This window comes from Lates calcarifer, linkage group LG9 (assembly GCF_001640805.2).
Source record: "Lates calcarifer isolate ASB-BC8 linkage group LG9, TLL_Latcal_v3, whole genome shotgun sequence".
Taxonomy (NCBI): domain Eukaryota; kingdom Metazoa; phylum Chordata; class Actinopteri; family Centropomidae; genus Lates; species Lates calcarifer.
In genome coordinates this window covers 2,620,502-2,644,175 of record NC_066841.1, presented here as the reverse complement: position 1 = coordinate 2,644,175, position 23,674 = coordinate 2,620,502, and the positions used below count along the sequence as shown (strand labels likewise).

General features: G+C 40.0%; 1 protein-coding gene across 3 annotated transcripts in view; it reads left to right on the top strand.

Annotated features, from left to right (window-relative positions):
- Positions 1-996: 996 nt before the first annotated feature.
- sh3bp2 (SH3-domain binding protein 2) overlaps positions 997-23,674 on the top strand; it is a 39,549-nt gene continuing 16,871 nt past the window's right edge. Inside the window, exons 1-7 of one of the 3 annotated variants that reach the window (XM_018702542.2) lie at positions 997-1,318; positions 1,976-2,019; positions 2,661-2,709; positions 7,012-7,076; positions 10,170-10,325; positions 17,696-17,849; positions 18,525-18,694. The gene's annotated coding sequence lies outside the window, so the exon portion shown is untranslated. Of the gene's footprint in view, positions 1,319-1,975; positions 2,020-2,660; positions 2,710-7,011; positions 7,077-10,169; positions 10,326-17,695; positions 17,850-18,077; positions 18,695-23,674 lie in introns of those variants that run through there. The other 2 variants (XM_018702540.2, XM_051072770.1) reach the window with 2 other exon arrangements.

Below are 23,674 nucleotides of genomic sequence, written 5' to 3'. Positions count from 1 at the left end.
TTCTAAGGTGTTTTTGTGGTGACTGGCAGAATTTCACTGTGTAGCAGGTAGTAACTACTACGGAATGTATTATTGAAAGATTAATCAAACAGCGATAGTATGTAACAGAAACATCTATCAAATGTTCGCTTTTCAACCAGGTTTAGCCCAGTTTTGGTCGGAGAGAGAGTAGCAAGACTGAACCAAAACAGTAAAGTTGTGGGCCAGAAAACAATCTTTAACATGATCCACTGTAAAATAAAAAATATTGGCCGTAGCTGCTTCAAAGTTCAAATTATTTGACCCCTGAACTGTCGAGCTAAAATTCTAGTTACACTCCATGAGACTTGCAGCTCCACAAAAGCAAATAAGTGATATTAAGAGATGTTTGCTGCCTCGTTTATTAAATATCTGATAAATTTACTCCAAAAAACTTAAAAAAAAAAAATGCAATTAAACTACTGTTCCTCCGCTCTGCAGCGGCAATTTCCCTGATTAATCACAGGTTATTATTAAACCTGTCACAGCAGTTAGCATGTGGCCACAGCAGCACACAGACAGAAAGGTGGAGAATTTAGAACAAAAGCTCAACAGCAGCTGCGACCCAGCCCTCGGAAACCAAAGAGAGTGGGCTGAGCTTCCCATGTGTTTACATCTTTCAGCCCGTTCTTAAAGAAGAGGATAAAAAAAAAGAAAGAAGGAAAAAAGTGAACAGGGCCTGCTTTTATATCATCATAGGTTGTTTGGAGATGTCTGAGACGAGGAGAGACAGACACAGACTCAGTTTTTGACAAATATGTTTTATGAGCGATGGTGTTTTTCAGAAACTGCTGACATTAAAAACATAAATAAATAAAAAAGACTACAGAAATGTTGCAGGTATTTTACAGATGTTATGATTAAACATAATAGTTAAACAAATACCAATGTGTTTACACAGCATGTGACTCTGAGCTCCATTATAAGTGAGATAAACTATATTTTCTCCTCTATTTTCTTCTGCACACATATGAAATTCACCAGTTGACCACCGTGTGTTGAGTGTTGCACTCTGACAACTGCAAACAAGGAAATCCAGCATGCAAACATCTGTTGACAATAAGTTTGAACTGAGGTGAAAGTAAATGACAGAAGCAACGCCAGTGTCAACTCTTGTTTTGCTTCTATCACTCCAGTGAAGTTAGCATGCTAACCAGCTAACCCAGGTCCGTCCTGTCTCATAATATTACTTTATAATAATAAGTCACTGTAGTGTTTAGTCTTTCTTCAGTCCAAGGAAGTCCATGAAGAGGTAGCGCTGTCCAGAGGGCATATTCAAACTTTGGAAACGCAACGATTGGTAAGTCAACACATGCTAATGCTAACGGTAGCTATGTAGCAATAGCAACAACCTAGATAGCGCCTTTGCCATGAAACGTTTTCTGATATTATTTTGCAGAACAAGACATTTCAACACTTAATTGAAAGTAATTTGATACAAAAGTCTGACTTAGCAAAAATAAATCTGAGTTCGTAAAAGTCAGGGTTAGTTAAAGTACAAGTTAGCACAAAGTCAGAGTTAGCTAAAGTACGTTAGGAAACGAGTTAGCGCAAAATCTAGCTAAAGAATGTTAGCTAGCAGTAGTCAGTAGCTAAAGTATGAGTAAAATAAGAGTTAGCACAAAATTGGAATTAGCTATATTATGTTAGCAAAAGTATCTATGTCTATCTAAGTGTGTTTGTGAAGGTCAGTTAGCTAAAGTGTGAGTTAGCTCAAAATCTGAGTTAGCTGAAGTATGTTAGTAAAAGTCAGTAGCTTAAGTATGAGTTAACACAAATTATAATCAGCTAAAGTATGTTAGCCAAAGTCAGAGTTAGCTAAAGTATGAGCAGAGCATTACTGAATGCGTAGCTAAAATGCGCAGTAACTCATGTTTTTGTCTGTTTAAGTGTTAAGTTTAGTTAGCTAGTTAGCTAGTTCAAGTGTGCATTGTTTAGTGTTCTCTGTGTTTGCCAGGACAGACTCAGTGGTGATCCAGTGAAACCTACATGCAGCTTCCAGTGAGTCTCTCTGTCATTCATTGTTACACAGGGAGGAACAGTTTGCACTAAAAAGAGAATTAATGAGAATGAGAATTAACCTGGTGGGTGATCCTGTCTCGTGTTAACAACGTCACGGCCATTTTAATTGTGTATCTAATATAAACACACACCACTGAGAGTTGAACTGTTAACATCTTTACAGCCTCCAAAACCCTGTGTAACCTTATTGCTGTCAGCTGCATCTTCATTTACTGTATCTGCTATTAAACCCCCACGCACAGAGACTTGTCACACATGTCTTTATTACAAAGTGTACAGAGTCAATGAGGACAACTGTGTGAACCTATTTTAAGTCAAACAAACACGACCTAAAATAAATTTAATTAGAACAAATGGATTTCAGAATTCCCGGCCACTTTAATGTTCCTGTTCACAAAATAATCTGTCTAGATTAGTTGGTGGAACTGGTACATTTTACTGGTATTTATAAAGTTATATTTTCATTATCTCTGCATATAAGGCTAATGTAAAACTTCCTGTACAGAAGTGCAGTGTGTGATCCCTGCGTTACAGTATAACTGGTGTAGGTGTTTACAAGTGTGTTAGCTACAATAAAAATAAAACAAATCCAGCTGACTAATCACGTTTTCTGACCACAGTGACTTCAGAGCAAGCTGGATCAACGCAGGCCGAGCAGCCAGAGGTGAAGTAAGTAAAAACTTTTATCTGTATGTTTCAGACGTGAAAATATGTATTTATCACAACATGCTAACACTTTTATTTATTTTATTTTTTTTGTTGAGATTACACTCAAGATTTTGTGACTTCCTCTTATACATGAAATGAAAATGAAAAGCTGACTTCATAGCAAGAAAATACAAACGTTTTGCATTTAAAATCAGTGTTGTAGTCCTACCTTGTGTCACATGGGACAAACTTTAATAGATTATATCGTGACTCAGTTGTTGTTTTGTGTGTTGGGACGGTTGATGGTCACAAGACTGACTTGTTCAAATTTTCCATTCTGTTACATTCATACATATTTTACATGGTCCAGACTCAATCTGAACAATTTTTCCAAGAGTTTTTATTTTTATTTTTATGAGTTTAATTCTGCAATTTGCAACCTGTGTGTTTGCCTGTGCGTGTGTGTGGAGATATTTTTAACAGCATCACTCTGTCTGTGGTTCAAAGTTCAGCGCTTGTGGTAATAATACAAAAGGATTTCTAGTGGTGTGTGTGTGTGTGTGTGTGTGTGTGTGTGTGTGGGCAGCACTGTGGTCAGTAACACATGACAGCAGACTCATCCTCTTTCATGAGTCTGTCCCCAAAAAAACTGCAGCAAACTGTAAATGTCAAATGTAATTTTGTGAGCCTCAAGATGTTTGCCTTTGTTACGTGTGTGTGTGAGTGTGTGTAGGTATGTGCGTTCTAGGTATCAAATGTGTGTATTTGCGTATGCGGTCGCTTGTGTCTTTTATTCTTTGCCACAAGACGTGACACAGCCTGCATGACTATCATTTTATGAGGGTTTGTCTCATATTTTGCAGCTGAAATCATTTTTAAACATCAAGCTAAAAGATTGAATCTATTTAAAACGACAGTAGCGTCACACAGTTTTGTTTTGTAAAATGTTGAAGTTGAAAATCAGATATCCGCAGCCTGCATTCATCCATAACCCCCAGCTCTGTGAAGACTTGCAAAGTCACAGATATAATGCATTATCCTGATGTTTTACCTTTGAACTGGCGCGTGAACAAAAAACGATTCTACCTTCCGGTCGACGTCAGTCAGAATCAAAGCTGAGCTCCAGGCTGCTTCTTCCTGCCTTGATTTGTGTCTCTGAAGAGCTTCTTTGAAGCTTGAACAACACATTTCTGTAGTTTACGTATGAAGATTGTTGCTCTTGTTGTCGACTGCAGCTTGTCTATATTTGAAGTGTTTCAGTTGTGTTCTCGGTCATTTGTCCAACTGAAAAGATGCAGTGTACGATGAATTAATGCAGCTGTGATGACAGACATGGATTCAGCTCTGTGACTAGCTCCTCTGCCGGCTTTAAGAGCACAATTTAAGGCTACATTTTTAAAGAAATTTATGCTTAACATTGTCAGAAAATTGATAAGTTGATAAGTTAATTCAGGAGTTTCTATGTTTTACGAGATAAAGGCAGAAATTCAGAGGGAAACTCTTTTAAAAACTATTTAAAACAGCAATGTGCAGTGGGAGGTGATGCTGAGTTTGAGCAGTCATGTCCTAGCAAGTTGGGGTTTTTTGGTAGTTTTACATCGTGTAATTGTGTAATTGCAAAACTCACATTTGGATCCATATTTATTGATGTTAAACTTGCTCTAACTTGGCCGATCTCCCCTACGTTCAGATGTGGAAGCAAAATTCTCAGCTCCAGAGATCACTGTAGTCTATTTTTAAGTCTAGTCTCTGCATCATTTCCCACTTTGGTTCACTGGGGTCTCCAACCTGCAAGTTGCTCTTTAAAGGTGGCAGCCCTGCCTTTCCACGTTCATACGGTTTGGAAGGCAGAATAATGGCGCAACATTTCCACCTCAAACAGGCTGAATAAAAGAGACCTCTGCCACAAGTAAAAACATTTACAGGCCCAACAAAAATGATTCAGAATCCAGTGTAAATCTGTCTGATCACACTGATTCAGGTGGTGAACAGTTACGTAACATCCTCATAACCTCTTTGTTTAGCAGCTTGTGCAGACACGGCATTGTTACGTTCAGTCAGAGCCATAATTCATGCTTCCGATATATGATTAAAAATATGTTTTTGTGGTCACAGTGACATTCCATACCGTAGTATGTTTAGGCTGAGGGCTGGCAATTTTGTTGCACTTTCCGCTGAGAGGCAGAGGAAACGCAGCAGACATAATCGCGGCATCTCGTGCCAGACGCCATAAAGCACTCTGAACGTCCAGCACAGCTCGATGTGGCCTCAAAGAATTTGTGTTGTGACCACAGAGGGCCTCCGTACACTCACATGTGTACGCTTCATCCCTAAAATACTGCAGGAAGTGGAGGAGCCGTTGCCTCTGGACCTTGCAAGTGACCTCACATAGACCTCATGTTTCAGCAACTGTCCTGCGCTGCCAGACAGCTTTCAGGTTGGTGAAAATATGTACGGCTGACCGCTACACACTGATGCAAACGAGCAGAAATACAGGAAATCAGACCAGTAGAAAACACAAAGTGAGACTAGATACAAAAGTTAAGATGATTTGGACTTTTACGATAAAAAGGCACAAAAAGTAGAAGTCAAAATGTAAAAGATAATACAGTATCGACCTCACCCATGTCACCCAGAGTGCCGTCTGTTCTGGGAAATGACTGTAAAACCCACTGATACAGTAACTGACTCAGCTGTAACCCCATTCACCCCTGACTGGTCTCTGTACTGTCCCATGGTTTGGGAGGGTGTACATTTTCAGTCGTGTCATAAATCCATCAGTCAGATTCAGAGGTAGAGGAGGGATACTCATACAAGCTTTGTCACCAACCACTGACCACGACAACGCTGCTGAACCTCGCCTCCGATGACCAGTCAGCACATTTGTACCGATACGACAGAATGAAAGAGCGGTGTTGTGATATTTTTATTCGTTTCTGTTCTGTAAGGTCGCAGTTTTATCACATCCATCCATATCTGTAAATTGACACAGCTCCTGGTAAATATAATATGATTAGTTTTATCGTAAGTAAGCTCAATCCAGACGGCTCGGTTAAATAAAAGACTTTTAATGAGGAATTTCACCACTGGAAAACGAGTCATTTAATAAACTTCAGTATGTGGTAGAGAGGTGCAAGTAGAAAATCCTACAATAACCAGGATGCATTGCACTCAATGTCTGCTGAGGTCACTCCCAGGATTCTCCTCCTGGATAGGTTTGACTGGAGCGTCAGCTGAGGCTGTGCTGCAGGGACAAACTGATAATAAGAAGCTTCTTTGGTTCACAAAATGATTCTAGTCGCCAAGTTGTTAAGTTGCATTGTGCTGTGCCGCACACAGCAGCTTCCAGTATCAAAAGAAGATGATGACTAAAGGGGAAAAAAGTGGATCTGAGAGTCTTGGTTTTATGGTTGAGGTGGGTGTTGTTGTTTAGAGAGGCAGGCACAAAGACCACAGTCTCTGCAGCTGTGTCGACATCTAACTACCTATTTTATTCATCGGCTCGTCACAAACCACATGTGAAGCTCGGTCATGTTGAGCACAGTGAGAACATTGTGACGAAAAAGAGAAGGACGCCATTGTCGTGTGAACAAAAGGCCAAACTGCAACAAAGGTTTACTTTTTTCTTGCAAAAACCCAGCCTCGTGGTGGTTTTGTGTGCGTGGATGGTGATGATGGCTTTAAAGGTGTTAGTTTGTCAGCTGAATCAAGAGCAGCTGAACTTGGTTGTTGATACTTGAAGATGTCTCACCTCTCATCCAATAATAGGACGACATTTTATTAAAAACTGCACCTTTCTGCTGCAGGCAAGCAGCCACTTGCATATTTTTTGCACATTTCTCTGCCCACACATACACTGCATGTACATGGTGAAGTATAAGTATATATTTTGTTTAAACACGCTCCTCCTGTACATGTGTGAACGTGTGATTACACGTTTACACACGTATGTTTCAGCTCTAATTTGAAACATGTTTGGAGGACGTTCCTCTGCATCTGAACCAACACTAACGTGGCTCTCTGAGACTCCCAGCCTTCACTGGACCAACCTAGAGTAATTACAGACTGCCAGGCAGAGGAGGAGGCTGGCACTCCCAGGCAGAGGGCCCAGCCAAGAGGCCCCTGTTTCTGGGGGGTGAAGGAAATGACCTTACATAGGCAGTCACTCTGGACCTGTGGCCTGAAGTCCGCCTGTGTGGTTCACTGGAGCTGCTGACCTACAGTAACCTTCATCTGTGGACACACAGGCTTGGAGTCTGCTTTGTGGAAATGAAGGATTGTGATTGTGTTATTAATGTGAGCACATTGTGTTTGTGTGTACAGGTGGTCCATGTGCTGAAGTGTCCTTGGGCAAAACCCCCTGAACCCCAAGTTGGACCTGATGGCAGGTGAGCACCTTCCATAGCAGCTCCACCACCATTTGTGTGTAACTTCTAACTGGTTTAAAGACTAAAAGAAAAGACTGAATGACTGGCAGCAGGACAGGTTAGCAAACTGGGCATGTGTGAACATAAACAAACCAAATGCAAACAAAAACGTCGACTTATCCCCTCCGATGTGGAACGGAGAGAATCAGCAGTATGTAGAGGAGGGTGAAAGCGAAAGAAAAGAAAACACGGAGAGAGAGAACAGACAGTGGGTGATCTGTTTTCACCACGTTTTCCATGTTTTGTCATGTTGCTGCACAGATGATGAGATGTTTTCCATTAACTGGAACGAGCTCTGCGTCTCAAATCCTCACCTTTGTTTATGTGAGTGGGCGACTCAGATCCTCTGTGTCGTCAGCCGAGGTTTGGGTCAGACCTGGGGGCAGAGTTTCTTCCCAGAAATACACCACTGCATAAACATTTTCTTAAAGATGTCACTTAATACTTCACTTGCTATATTTATAAAATCAAAGGTAATTACATTGTTTTGAATGTCATCATCCTGGGAGTAAATGCACTGAAGTCTGCAGCTGAGAAGAAATTCCCAGGGACTATTTATATTTCTGAAGTCATTTTGTGGACGTTAAATGTGAAGCTTTCCAGGCAAAAAACAACCCAGAGAGCAGAGAACAGTAAGAAGAGTCTGGGTAAAGGAGTGGTGGCTGGAGAAAGTCAGGATCAATCAAAACAACAAACCAAATGCAGAAAGCTCCTCACACTGTATTGATAGATAACAGCAAATTAAATTCAACAGAGCAGTGCAAGGAATTAGATGCAAATTTGGACCAAATTTCAGGAAAATCTGAAAAACTAAATCCTAATTACTGGACCTCTGTCAGCTACCATCATGCAAATATCAGGAGTTTGTCCACTACAGAGAAAGACATAATCAAAAGAGTGAAAAACAATGTAGAAATACATGATGGAAACTTTTATGTTTGTTTCTTGGTGTAATTTGAGCTGTTTATGTTGCACTTTGTGTTCATCGATAAACCAAGTTACAAGTTTTTCACCCAGTGAAGCCTTTTTGCAATATTTCAAGACTGTTTTTTAGATCCATCGATCCATGTTTCCATCATTAGTTAAAGCTCTGTTCAGCCCACACCAAAATTAGCTTCTTAGCTAACGCTGTCTGAATCTCTTATATAGGGGTTAAAGCATGTCTGTGTGTCAAGGGCAAAATAAAAAATAAAACATAAAGAAAAATATCACAGAAAAACTAAAAAATATAATACACAAATGACAAAAACTTATAAAAAAAGTCATAAAAATAACAACCTAGTTGATTTAAATGACAAAAGCAAATACAAACATGTGCTCAGTCATATTTTTTAGTGGTTGTCTAATAACTTTCTCTACGTTTTGTCAGTTTTGTCACATGGGATGTGTGGTGTTGTTGTTTCATAATGTGCTGCTGCACTTGAATGCTCCATCTAATATTTGCATTTACACACTGATAAGTCTTTTAAACAGTGATGCAGGTATTTACATAGGAATATTGTGCAGAAAGAGAGAGAGAGAGGGAGGGAGGGGCAGCTAAATAAACAGTTTAATGTCAGGTCTGAATCTGGACCTGTGAACAGTCAGATGAGGAGTTCCTGTAGGTGGATGCCACGTACGTCTGTCTGCTACAACCACTGTGTGTGTGCAGGTTGAGGGGAAGTTTGGTCTTAAACATTAAACTAACACATCAGCTAAGCTGCAGATAAAAGACATGAGGGCTTGTGCAAACAAGCTGCTCAGCAGTTATTAGTCATTTCTTTCTTTACTTTCCATCACATTAATGGATTAATTGACAGTTATGCCTTTTATATTATTAACAGCTTCATGCAGTGCAGAGTGCAGAGCTTTTCAGGGATTAGTCCTCCTTAATACTAGACACAGACGTATTCCTTGGTCACACTGTAATGGTGTTTACAGAATAAACTCAGCATGTTAAAGTTTTATTAGAGGAAACACTGTCTTTTCTTGGTGGGTTTTATTGGGTTTTTCCATTTATTTGTTGCTATACTGGCTCCACGAAGCTACTATTTTAATCGCTGATGGCTTTTCTAGTTGGGCTTTGTTCCATTTCCTGAAAAGTTTTAGCAAAGCTTATAAAAAAATTTAAAAATCTGTCTCAAAGAGCTCAAGCAGATTCAAATAGAGAGGGAGGGAGGGAGAGAGGGATATTTAGATGTATGTACTCAGTTACACTTTTACTATATTTGAGTATATCCTAGACTTACTCCAGTTGCCTGCTGGGATTTATGGGGTTTACATATCACTTTTCTGTATGATAATAAGTATAACAGGTGAGCAACTGAAGTCCAAAAAATTTGTTTTTTAAAAACAAGATAATAGGTTTTCAGTGTTCACTCTGTCTGTGAAGCTGATGGTTTTTTCTGCATGCTAAGTGATATGTGCAGCCTCTGATTATCTTAGACCTGCTCAACATCCTGCCTAATGCTTTGTTTTCAACTGTTTAGGTTTGTGTTTTGGAACTGGGTTCTGAAAAGTCCAGAAATTATTTTGTGCTGGTTTATACATATTATCATCCATTTCTAACTTATTTGAGTGAATCGTGACATTTTGACTGTTGTAATTTTTTTAAATAGTCAGAGAACTGTGAGGTTAATGCTGACAGGGATCTGCATGAAGTCATGTTGAAGTTGTGGACATGTGCACATGTGCAGTGCATGTAGTTAACTACTAGATGGTGCCATTGTTTACCTCTGGATTTAACTTTTCACTTGTTGTTCACTGCCTTTGATTGGAAATCCTCATTGTTTTGGCTCTTCACTCTTTAGCCAACAGAGGGCAGCATCCTCCTCCTCAGCCACAGCTCCTTCAGGCTCTCAGTAAAACATAACATGGCACATTTAGGTTTAATAAATGATACAGTCACACTTTATTGATTCAAAAACACAGTTTTTTCTTTGCTGACTTTTGTCAGCACCAAAAATGTTTCCAGCACAAACATGTTTCAGACTCAAATCACAGAAACTGTGTGAGAGTTCAACAAGTGAAGGGACTTTTTGACTTAGTGGAATTTTCTTTTTTTTTTTTTCTGAGGTGAATTTTCCTCCGTCCAGCTGATCTTCTTCCCGTCTCAGTTTGTTTGTGATCATCAAAGAGCGGTGGGGAAACACCTTGAAAAAGAAGACTCAGCAAGAGCATCGAAATGTGGAATCAGACAACCCCAGCTGGGAATCAGGTCAACAACAACAGGTACAGTAAGACATTTTTTCCCCATGTTTTTATTCTGTTAATCAAATTACAAAATCACGATGAAGAAGTTTTATTTCTGCTTTAATGCTTTAAGAAAATATTTTTGCCCTGATGATTAATTTAAGTGGATCTGCTAAACAAAGCAAGAAAAAAGATATTCATCAGACCAGGTTGTGTGTTTTTCAAGTCTTGAGCTTGTCTGATGTGGTTTTGAAATGGGAGAGTGGTTATCCGAGTAACTGTAGCCTTTCTGTCAGCTCAGACCAGTCTGGCTGTTCTCCTCTGACCTCTCTTATCAACAAGGTGAACTGCTGCTCTCTGGAAGTTTTCGTTTTCAGCACCATCCTGGGTGAACTCTAGCAATCGTTCATGAAAATCCCAGGAGACCAGCAGTTTCAGAAACAACTCAGACAAGTGCATCTGGCAGCAACAGTCACTGAGAGCACATTTTCCCCCATTCTGACTTTTGACATGAACATAAAGTGAAACTGCTGCCCTGTATCTGCATGATTTTATGCTTAGCACCGCTGCCACATGATCGGCTGATTGGATAATTGCGTGAATAAGCAGGTGTACAGGTGTTCCTGATAAAGAGATTGGTGAATACTCATGTTTTCACAATACAACATTAACATGTAACATCCATTTATAGTCAAGACATTTACACTTGGTTTAAGTTTGGGAAAGGTCTCAGATAAATATTACAGCACCCTGTTGTCTGCTTCAAATCATCATTGACCTCTTGTGTGTTTTAAGCTAGTTTAAATAATAATGGATCACATTTGACTACTTGCATGTGAAAGGTTGGGAAGCAGTGATGCACTTTAAAAGATTCACTATGCAGAGGTGGATATCTTCAACTTTCAAGAAACAAAAACCAAAACTGATTGCATGACTTGTGATAATTGAGAAAATCTGGGGAATTTGGGTGAATCTCATGTCATGTACAGTAGAAATTTGCAAGACGGAGAAACAAAGAGCAGTGGGATTTGTTGAGCAAGGCACCGAGAGATGGAAAAAAAAATACTTTCAGAAAACTGAAAGTTATTGAAGCAGAAAGACAGAAAAAGAGCGAGAGGGGTGAAAGAGAAGAGCATCAGCCGAACAACAGAAAAGGAAGAGATGAGTCAGAGACAGAGGGACAATACATCGAGTGAGAGTCGGCTCAGTTCGCTGGTGTGGTTCAACATATTTCCTGTCAGTGATAATAATAGCGCTTGTGTGTTCCTCTCTGCAAGAAGCGTGGGAGGAGGAGCTGTGATGTGACACGTGGGACGGCCGCTTGTTACTGTCACTACAGGGGAAACAGCAACATCCCCTTTAACATGCTCACACACCAACATACAGTACACACATAGACACACAAACAGGCGTGTTTATTTTTATGTAGGTGCTTGGTTTTTTTTTTTTTGTTGAGAATGCAAAATAAGTCCGTTAAAGGTCCAATTCGCAATGTTTTCCAATGTAAAGTGGGTATAATTAATGTAAAGTGACTAAAAAGAGTGTTGAGAAGGCCGCCATATTTAGATCACCGTCACTGCACAACAAGAAGCCACTGGTGGTTACGCTTACAACATGTTTGTGACAACTGGCTACCTATTCAAAAGTAGAAGATCATGGTTATACCACAAGACACAAGAGTTGCAAGAGAAACTGTTCAACCTGCAAAGTAAGCAAAGAGCTGAGAGTTTTGGAGCGGGCAAACAGAAACGAGTCAACCCCTGGATGACGTAATAGAAACTGATTGTGCCAGATCGTTTTCAGAGCGATGGTCACTGACATTTGTGATTCTGGGGCTTTCCCCCCGCTGTTCCAGTCCAGCCAAAAAACAGGAGGAGAGCAGCACTGGTTCAGTTTTTAGGTTAATGTGAAAGCTGACTCCCAGACTCTTGAAAAGATGGTTGCTTATGGTCTGGAAGCAGTGAAGTTGTTAATTAAAGTGTCAATGGACACATTAATCCTCAAGTGTTTCCAAGTGGTTTTAATGCCTCAAAGACTCGTTTTAGAAAGGTCATCACCAGTTATTTGTTTATCATTAAATGGACAACCAATCATCTATTTGTTGCTGGCTGCTAGCATTGTCCCTCTAAAACAACCACGTACAGATGGACAGACTGACAAGGACCTCGGTGGTTTGAATGTGACACAGCAGTCAGTCTTTAAACCCAGGAAGTCGTCAGCCGTTCTGTGGTTGGTTTGATGCTCTGTGTGTTTTTGTGTGTGTGTATGGAAACACACACAAATATATATAAATATATATCAAGACTGTCCCCCCCCACCCACTTAAATGTCCTAGCGGGCACTAAATATATCTTAAAAAAAACAAAACAAAACACGCACATTTGAAACTGATTCAGACGTCACTTACTGCCATGACTAAATGTTTTGAAACTGACTTTGGCCACTGAAGGACATCTTTAAAATGTACCATCAGTTTTTCCTTCATTTGAACTTTATGAATCATGTTGGTTTAATCTGAGGTCAAAGTGATGCCTGCTAAAATAGATTTAATTCCCCATTTAATATTCTATTTGTCAGCTTTATCAAGGTTTAAGACTGTGGGTTTTCATTAATGCATTTTGTACGTAAGATGTCATCATGCAAGCATTTTAGGTTTGTGGACGTATTAAATTGCTACATATCACTACCAGACTCCATTGAGAAAAACAGTAATTTTACCAAGGAGAATACAGGAGTTTTGGGAATACCACTGCCTCAAGCACTTTGTTTGTTTGTGTTATTGTGTTGTACTTTTACTCATGTTAAGGATCTGAATAACTCTTCCAGTGCTGAAAGTCACACAATAATACAAACAAACAAACTATTCGAGGCAGTGGTATTCCCAAAACTCCTGTGTTTTGCTTGATAAATTTCCTGTTTTTGTCAATGGAATCTGGTAGTGAAATTTAGCAATGTTTCTGGTGAAACAAAAAGGACCTTAAACTTTCATTAAAAAATTAAAATTCTCTGTAGGAATCCTATCCATAATCTTGTCAGACACTTATGATAACAATCTGAGCCTGTCAGTGGCAAAAACAAGTGCACGTACTTCAAACAATTACCCATTCGACTACATTGCAGCAGCTGCAACTGCACCAATTCTAAAGACTTTTGTTTCTATAAATCATTTACACCCAAAAACTTGTGGAAATAAGGTTCAAAAATACCTTTATATCTCTTTTAAATATCCTTTAAAAGTACAAAAAAACTAGATTTCTTCACAGACAGTTGAGAGAGTAAAGACAGTATGAAAAGAGTCATGAGCTAACATTTTTAGCTCTATTACAGGCTCAGTACTGAATACACTGTAGATAACTTTGCAGCATACCTGCAAACAGGAGGAATTGTAAAAGAAAATGAAAGAAAACTTGACTGAACAAGTGTCTGTTAAATCCCTCACTGGTAAATTGTACCATGGATGGATAAACAAATTTTGGTGTAAGTCATGTACATATGTAGGCAGTCCCTGAACATAAAAACAGCATCTGAAATGTCAGTGTTCTCACCATTTGCTGAACAATGAGAAACCTGAGCAGTTTCTATACCCATCTATCCTCCTACCTACAGTACTTCCACACACTACCCACCTCCCCACATACCTACCACATGTTTGCATGTACGCCTACACCTTTCTGTTGTTTGTCTCCCCAGGTCCCTTGTTTTCTTAAGAAAACTGCAATATGCAAATCACAGACTGCATGGTAACACCCACTCAAAAAATTACAAAAAAAGAAAAGAATAATTTCAAGCAAAATATATTTGCATGTTGTTTTGTCAAATCTTTAGAAACCTTCGTCACAGCAGCCCCCAAAAACTCCCCAGACAGGAAGTGAAGTGGTGCGCACTGACCTTAATCCATTCCACTGCAGTCGATTTGAACACTTGTGGTGGGAAAGTGAACTGATGAGTTTGGAGACTTCATATAGAGGGATATCAACAACTGAGGTCACAGATGGACTGCACATGGTTTGGACTTTATAATCAACTCTAATAATAAACCTTAAAACTCAATGCAGACTGTATCGGTCACTGTTTAACGCACTGGGTACCCCTTTAGCGTCAGTTCTCAACATGCAGGATACAATTCAGCATCACTAAACTTCTTGATAAAGCTTAGGGAAAGATTGTGGTGTGGTTAAGAAAGGAAAAGTTCGCACTGTGACTTCAAAACCATAATGCATTCTTGCCCTATATACATCAGCAAGACAACAGGCTGCGGTCTGCTTGACTCATGCATCAACTTTCAACAAGAACATTGGACGTCTTGTCGGACTACCCTGCATTTGGAAAAATAAAGTGATACCTAGGGCGTTGAAAAGTGATGCCAAGGTGTCCCGACCAAGAGTCCATATGTGACAAGATGTCACAGATTGAAAAATAGGAACCTTTTTTTTTATTTTAAGTGGAACTGTCTTTAGTGTTGTTACTACAACAACAAATGATATCACCTAGTTAACTTGTAATTTGGCAAAGACACTCCCAATGACAGAAGAACATTGATTCTCTTGACGTAATTGAGGATTAATAACTTTAAATCTCAGACAGACTGGCGATCTGTCCAGTGTATTCCCTTCCTCTCGCCCAATGTAAGATGGGATTAGCTCCAGCCCCCTCAGGACCCTTAAGGATAAGTGGTGTAGATAATGGATGGATGGATGGATGGATGTTAGATCTCACTTGTACAAATTTGTGACCATGCTTGACTTTTAACCGGACAGCTTTTAGAGGGGAACTCCACCAATGTTGCACATCAAAGTCTGTTTACATGTCTTGGGGAGTTCTACTGTATAAAAACCATCAACTGAAGCCAAAGATATTCAGCTGAGGACTCCTAGTTTGAAAATGACAAAAATCTGGGGGTGTAGAGTTAGAGAAAGGTGAGCTTACCAGACCTCTGTAGCCCACCCTCACATGGGGCTGTGTAAAAACCAAACTCACATATAAAAAAAATTCACATTAGCCAGTACAAATGGTTTTCAGCAAGACAGAAATAAAACTCCAAAGGATTTTGCTGACCTTTGTGATGTGCTGGAGGTTTTAGATTTATCAAACTGCAATTAGCACCTGTTGCCTGCAGGTAAAACTTTCATAATGGTGTTCAAAAATACATTAATTCCCCAAAAATTTGTAATTCATTAATTCAGCTACAGGTTGTTGTGGCGTTTGCAGCTGGTTAGACGCAGTCTACCAGCTGTGTTTCATTACTGAGTCTTTTCTGTGGAAGGAACCAGACCAGTAATTATTTAGTTTTACTATGAAAATTATTTTCCACACAATACAGTGACAGCTCAACATCAGCAGCTAAATTGGGCTTTCGCAGAACAGAGAGATGACTCCTTTGTGGAAATATTAGCTTTAAATTGTCTGGCAACTCAGCAAAAAAGGAGGTATGGTATGTGTATTTGGAATTTCCCCGAGTAAGGACAAAAGTAGGCCAAAATGTACATTTCTTTCTTTGCCATCCTTTGCTACAGCAGTGAGAGCTTTGCACCAAAGATGGGGAGACAATACAACTAAAGGTCTTGTGGATTGCCACTTTTAAATCAGAGGCACTAAGTTCATACAGTTGAATACACAGGCAGATATTACTGCGCAGCTGTAGGGAATATAATGACTGGTTGTAAATCCTTTTGTAAAAGTGGTTGGTTCTGTTGTGTAGCTCGGCTTCTATTTTTAAAATGGAGGAACTAAAACAGGTCTAAATTTAAATGAAAATTTCACAGGGATCATCAGTGGTGCTGAATCATCAGTTTTCTCCCACAAAGGCATCCAGATAAGCCCAAACTGGTGAACTGCCTCAGTAAGATAGTGGAATTTTAGCCATTTTTATCCTCTTTTTTGTTGCCCAAACATTTCTGAAACAGCTGTGGTTGCCATGCTTCATGGGCGTGTGTATGGTTTTCTCTAAAAGTCTCTGGCAGTCTGTTAAACAGCAGCTACAGAAGGGTAGAACCAGCAAGGACCTCATCTGACCTGAGTACATGTATCACCACATGTTTGGGCGTCCACACAAAGGTATATAAATCACTTTAGACTTAAATCACTTGTCCAGTCGGAGACAAAAGCCGTGTTCCAAATTGGGAAATACCAGATTTTTGGGTCACTGGTTAGGGTTAGGGTTTTCAGGAAGTGAATGTGAATTTATGCAATGTCAGGCAACATGTGTGTGTGGGATGGTTTTATTCTATTTGTGGGACCAGAAAACTGGGAGATCACAATACTTGTGGGGTCCAACAGCTTCATGGGGACCAAAATGCTGGACCCCACAGGTTTAAATGACTGTTTTAGGGTTAAGACTTTAGAATTTGGTTTGGGTTAGGGTTCGGTTTAGGCATGTAGTTGGGATGGTTAAGGTTTGGGAGGTGGCATCTGTGGTTCAGGGGGTTACCCACCAATCGGAAGGTCAGTAGTCCACGTGCTGAAGCATCCTTAGGTCAGATCATTATGTGTTAGAGTCCTGTCAAAATCAAAACTCAAAACATCTTTTTGAGACAGGTGTACAAGTCGAAATCTTTACCCTGTGTCTACAGTACAGTAGCTCTACTTTAAGGGAGGATATTTTTGTTCAAACTTCAGCACAAATTCAGGGTGTGTTAAACCCTCGGTTTTAGGAGAGGAATTGTTTATCTTGTGGCAGAGTGTTCTGAGTTCTCCAAACCAGCACAAAGCCCCAGACTACACAGGCGCTGCAGGCAGACAAGCTGCGGTGGAGATCATCATTCACTGTAGAGACAGTATGATTACTGTCTGTAAACTGACAAAGGAGAGCTGCAGTAAATCTACTCTTCCTCAAATGACTGAGTGATAAAAATTATACCCATAAATGCTACTGAAGGATGTGCAGTCTGCTTTTTATAGAGACAAAATAGTTGATAAGATATGAAGAGAAACAGGCGAGATTACTTTACATTGGTATAAATGCGCCTAAGGACCAGTAGATGGGGGAGAAGTTAATAGATGTTTGGGAAAAACACTGTTCCACTCATCCACAGATGGTTGTAGCATGCTAAAATTTATGCAGTCTGCTAGCAGAGACATGGAAGAAGACATGGAACAAGGCTCAATTTTAAAAAATGGTATTGCAAATGTTTTTATGAGGAAGTGCATTCAACATGTTTGTTAGAGATTAATGTAAAAATAACTTTTGTTTACAAGACAACTCCACATAGCGCCTTTACAGAAGTTATAGGTAAGTTTTTGTGACTGCTACATAGCTAACATTAGCATTAGCAGCTATTTACTTAACAGCCCAGAAGAAAAGTTGCGAGTTCAGCATTAAACTTTGTCCCTTCCCTTACCCAGAGCTGTCTCCAGCAGTGGAAAGCACTTATTGTTTTGCTTCTGTTTCTATCACTTCTTTTCTTCTGCAGAAGTTAGCATGCTAACCAGCTAGCCCCGCCACGTCTTGTAATACGATAGTGAGTCGCTGCAGCGTCCAGTCTGCCGTCAGTCCAACATGTGAGGACGAAGAAGACGGCGTATTCTAATCCATGCTTGTAAACGCAACAATGGCTGAAGCTCTTGGTAAGTAAACAGCTAATGCTAACGTTAGCTATGTAGTGATAGCAAAATCTTAAATAGCTCCTTTGAAGTAAGAAAAGAGGGTGTTCTCATGAAACCAAAAAATATAAGATATAAATCCCTCCCTTTTATTTCAGGGGAATTTCAGTTGGACATCAAAGGAACAATTCACATTCATTTATGCTCCCCAGAGGATGAACCCCCCTGATTAATCTCCTTTAGTCTCCTGTTTTCTGCTGCTTTCAGGGCAAATATTATATTTTTACATATGTCAAGCAGCACATTTACAACAGTATTCTCATTCTCTCACATAATTTAATGTTATAAATGCCACCTGTTGGGGTTTAGGCTCTTTTTCCAGTCACTACCCTTAGTACTGGTTTGATTATATGGCAGCAGGCTTTAGGTTAAATATTGTGTGGGTGTTTGTTTATGACATAATTGCTGACCAGACAGTAAAGAGGAATCATCCGTTTACACTGTAAAGGGGAAGTTATTCATAAAGTTCTAGCTACAGTCAAACAGCCGCTGAAATTTGATCACATTTATTTTTATTTCTGGTAACATTTCAAGGAAAACTCCTGCAGAGTGCTTTTATTCTGGTGAGTAGAGCCATGCTTCTTGTTTTTTATGCTGCCTTATTGGTTTGTATGTCTGCCTGTCTGTGTATGAGCGCAGCAGCCAGTTTCTCTTGTGGTTGAAGGGAGGGTGTCACGACACTTCATAGAGCAGCTCTGAATCGCCACGCCAGGAAGTGAATTGGGCTGAAGCGGAGCTCTGCAGGGCTCAAACCCCCAATGACACAGACACAGACAGAGGAGCTACACAGCTGACGCAGCGCTCCATGGGTGAGTTTAATTCAAATTTAACAGTTTAGTTAATATGTGCACTTTATGGACTGTTTCAAAAATTTTGCTAATAAATGGCTGCAGGGTTTGTTTAATCTGCTACGCACAGCAAGTGCAGCTCTCTACAGAAATGCAAGTCATTCAGATAACTTTTTCTGGTTTGTGTGCTGGAACAGTCACATACAGTATGTTGCTTCTTGCTGGAGATAATTGGTGAATTTGTGGAGACAGAGAGAAAAGGTACACGCTTATAAAGCTCCTATATGCTGGCAGATAGTGCTAGATAATAGAAGTTTTTCTTTTAAAGTCATAAAAAGTTTTATCTTGTGAAATGCAGACTATAATAATGTGGACTGTCCACCCTAATTGCCATACCTGTCAAAGTCTACCACTGTAGTGTGTGCAGTTTACAGTGATAATGGTCATTTGTAGAGATTTCTGAGACAGCAGGTTCTTGATTTCAGACAGAAGTAGACAAGAGTAGCTTCTCGTTTTTGATTATCGAGAATTTTTCCAACTGAAATAACAACTGTGAATGGCAGATTTTATCAGTTGTAGCTAGCTCGCTAATTAATGTTAGCACCTCGAGTTGGTTGGGAACTTTGATTGCGACTTTTTGATGCTTCCAGCTTCCTGCAACTCATTAGAAAAATGTGAATCCTGCACAAAGGTGTTAAATGTACATTTTTGTTGGCTACATCAAGCTAACTCAGCAGCAGTGTAAGAAAAGCTGGGGCTAAAGCTCAGAGGTCCTTGGTAAACTGTCAGTATCCTCTGCAGTTTACATATATTCGTTCTAAACCATGCTGGTGGTAGCAGGACTGTGGTGTTACAGAAGCATCTGGTTCTGTTTTCCACTCTCTCATGTTTTTTTTAATTGACTACTTCGTGGTGAGAAGGTAATAAACTTTGTTTATCCCGTTTGTGCACACGGCGTCTGGTTTATGTGGAGTCACGTAAAGTAGTCAGAGCACAGTGAGATGTGTCTGTGTGCAGCTGATTCTCTTGTTGTCTCCTTCATAAATGGATGTAAAATGTTCAGTGGCGTGTCGTCCTTTTGTCGACATGTGAAGGAGTCAGTTCAAAAGAATTTTTGCATCTAACTTAATTCTTAATCTTTGGGGACAGTACGAGTAGCAAAATAATTCAGCCTTAAAGGTCCTCTTACTAGCTTTCAGAGGCTTCAGTGGCATCTCATGGACTTCATTCAGTGAGTGTTGATGCCTCACTCATTGATAATACTTAGCATCCTGTTTTGAACCTGCTGTAGCCTCCAGCTGGTCCTGTTGTTCAGCTGTTGGCTCCTGGACTTGAAGTAAAACTAAATGTATTTTATTTTGGTCGTTCCAACTGTAGGAAACACATTTAAAATGAGTGTGTGTGTGAGTGCATTATTTTTAAATAATGTGCATAAGCAGTTATTGGTATGTTCTGGGGCATTAAAGTTGCATGTTTCGTAGTCGGTGCATATGAGACTCGTCACGATATCCCAACAAAAGGACCAGGATGTCACAATCTTTTGTCTTTTCTGGCTCTTGTTCTACACCCTCTCGGTAAAGCACCGAGAAACAATGTGGATCTGTAACCACTTGACAGGTTGAACAGTGTTCGGTGGTGGAAAAGCAAAGTCAGTCCTCAACGCCCAAAACTCCCTCTTGATTACCAACGTGTGTCGTGCACGTCCTGAAATCTGGTGAACTGTGATTGATCAGGGTCCAACAAGTGGTCTGTCCTGTCTCTTGGCGAAGTCCGGGTGAACATCAGATCCCTGACATAACCGGAGGGTAAAGAAAAGAGAGTGGGGAAACAAGTGTAACAGATAAGACTTATCTTTCCATTTCTATTGAAGGACAAACCCAAAATGCTGAGCAGCTAACTGCGGCTAATGGTTACGAGTTGATGACTGATGTTAGAGGTTTGAGACGCTCAATGAGCAGCGTATGAATGGATGCAGCTGGACTGTGTGTGTGTGATGACAACAACAGGACAAGAAATAGTCGAGCCTCTTTCTCTGCAACACCTCTGACATCACTGCTAGTGATTTCAGATATCAGATGATTGAAGTATTAGTCACTGAATTCAACACAGAACGAGCAGCAGCAGCCTGATGTTTGGAAACTGAGCTGAGACTGCTCGGTTGGGTCAAGAAAAGTTTTGCTCTGACTCACTCTGGTTGTGTTGCTTGCTAACAAACGAAGGGCTGGTGGTTTCAGACTGGGCGGATGACTCAGTGCAACAGGAACCAGTAGTCCTCGGTAATATGAATATCATATGTCACACCACACACTTCACTGTGTTACAGTACAGCTACATCCTTGTGAAACTTTGTACTGTAAGTTGGTTCATATATAGTATGAACTGAATCTACCACTGTCACCGAACCGAGTTTATTTATCTAGTTTGATCAGAGGCCGTGTGGAGCTGGAGCTGCCATAGCATCTTCTGTGGTTAACCAGCATGTATGCCAGTCATTACAGGAACACATCATTAGATAAGGTCTGAAACACGTAAAGCACAAGGTTCTTAACTGATCTGCAAAAATACTCTCTCCTGTGTTTTTCCGCTAGCAACCTTTGTGGCATTTACGTAATGCTGTTAGTGTAGTATTTTATACCTGTTTGATTAAAGGATAACTAAGGTTTTTTGTTTAGTTTTGGCCTTATTTACATGTGTTTATTGGTGAAAGAATACGTCTAAATACATCCACTAAAGTGCTTGTTTTTGCCACTGACAGGCTCAGATTTTTATTATAAGTGTCTGACAACATTATGGATAGGATTCCTACAGAGATAGAGCTTTTTATTAAAGAGTAAGATCCTTTTTTTAACCAAAAAAATCACTATATATCACTACCAGGCAAAAACTGGAATGTCTGTTTGTGTCATCATGTGACTGTTCGTGGTGGAAGTATTATTCAGATCCTTTACACAACAGCACAAACAAACACAACAAAGTGTCTAAAGATTGCATGACACCCTGGTGTGTCTGTCAGATGGTTAAGATGAGTTACTGTTACTCAAATCTGGCCTTTAGCATGATGATCAAACAGCTGCGTAATCTTTGTTGCCTTGAGATTGGACTACACCCATGGTGCAGACTGTATCTGCTTCAGCCTCAGTCACTTTTAATCTCAAATCTGATGGTGCAACTGAGCTGCAGCAGCAACAAGACAACCTGTGCTTTAGTTTGCATTCTAACTTTGGTGTTCCTGCCGCTAACATGTCACTGTTTCAGCTGCTGCGGATAGTGGTTAGAGGTCTCGCAACCAAAACTTAAGTTAGATTGTGTGCTGCTGTTCCGCTCATTGGAAAAAGGTCAGCTCGCTCTATAGAAGGCAGCCAAAAGCTGAGATGTGATTATGATTTACAACAAAGTGAATTAGTTCTCTGGAGTGTTTTTGTCCTCACACTGATGATTACGTGTGAAACCACTAGTCTGCCAGCCTCTTGATGTTGGGTGTATATGACGCACATGTGTGCAGAACATATTTATAGAAGGTGTACATGACTCACTCAGGAGTGCAGGATGTATATAACATGATTGGACACAGTATAGAGTGTGTTCAAGATGTGTAGAGAATGTAGGATGGATGCAGGGTTTATCTAAGATGTATTGGGTGGAATGGCGGAGGCAGTGTGATTGTCTGAGCTGGGAAATGACATTCATGGGCATGTTTTTTTGACACGTACCACCTACCCGAACGTTGTTGTAGACCACATACATCCGGAGATATGTTGTGGATTGTTAAGGAACTCATACAAGTCATTAAGGGCCATTTGAAGGTTTCGATTCCTTAAGTGTCCGGCGTTCAGGAGGTTTTTACCAGGAGTAAATTATCCTCAGAGGTCTCCTCCTCTCCAAAACAAATGGACACGGTAATTACATGTGGTAAAAACAGTGAATAAAGTAGTTTCACAGTAAAAATAAGTGTTTCTCTGATGCACTTTGTGCGGACGCAGGATATCAGTAAGCGGCTGCAGGCTGCTAGTTGAGCTGCAACACTGAGTAAAACAGTTTTACGTTAAAAATTGATGTTTCTCTACAACGGTCTTTGGCGGACCCTGGACGTCAGAGCGGCTGTTTGCTCAGCTTGTTTCTCTGATTAGTTAAGATCCAGACATCCAATGATCCAATTTAAGATTAAAATCATAACACTTTAAAAAAGTGACAGTGACTTGAAACAGCGACAAAGTAGTCGGCTGCAAACGTTTTAATGTACCTGTAACCCTGTAATCCTCCCTGCTACACTGCAGTCAAGGTGTTTTGGCGGTGCAATATTAGGCAGGTGATAAGTGGCATTGGTGGATCTGAAACAGTGCACACAATGCAACTATTCGAATTGCAAATAGAAGGCCTGCAAAAGTAAAATGTATGTAAAATAAAAGTAGCAAATCGAAAGCAAGAGAGTGAGAAAGAGTACTTTCTGAGGCACATAAATTGACGTCGTTCACACTTTGAGTAAAAAATAGATTGAAGTTCTCATTCGCTGTGTATTTATTTTTGTGTAGCACAAGAATAACAACAACATGTTTCCTTCCTCAGTGTGTAGATTTAGAAATGTGCTAAAAGTCTTTTTGATTTCCCATAGAAGGAAATGTACAGGCGTTGTGTGTCCCTGTAAATCATGACAGCGTGGCAGTGAGCCAGCATGGACAATTCCAGGATCCTGAAACTGACGCAGCTAAATGGTATTCAGCCGTCATTCATTTGCTTAGGCCTGTTGTAACTTATTTTAGGTTTAAATTGGTAAGCGTAACACATCTAAATCTTGTTGGTTGTGTTGCATTGTGGGTAATAATACTGGCACCAGAATCTTAAGAATGCCACAGGAGTGTGACGTTACATTCAATCTCTCTCGGACTCTTTTCAAGGGAGCGTTTAAGATGTATGCTGTGTCAATAAGATTTATAGAGTGGGAAGTGGGAGTAGTTATTTCAGGCATTCAGTGTAAAACTCCAATTCATTTTCTGCATGAATAAT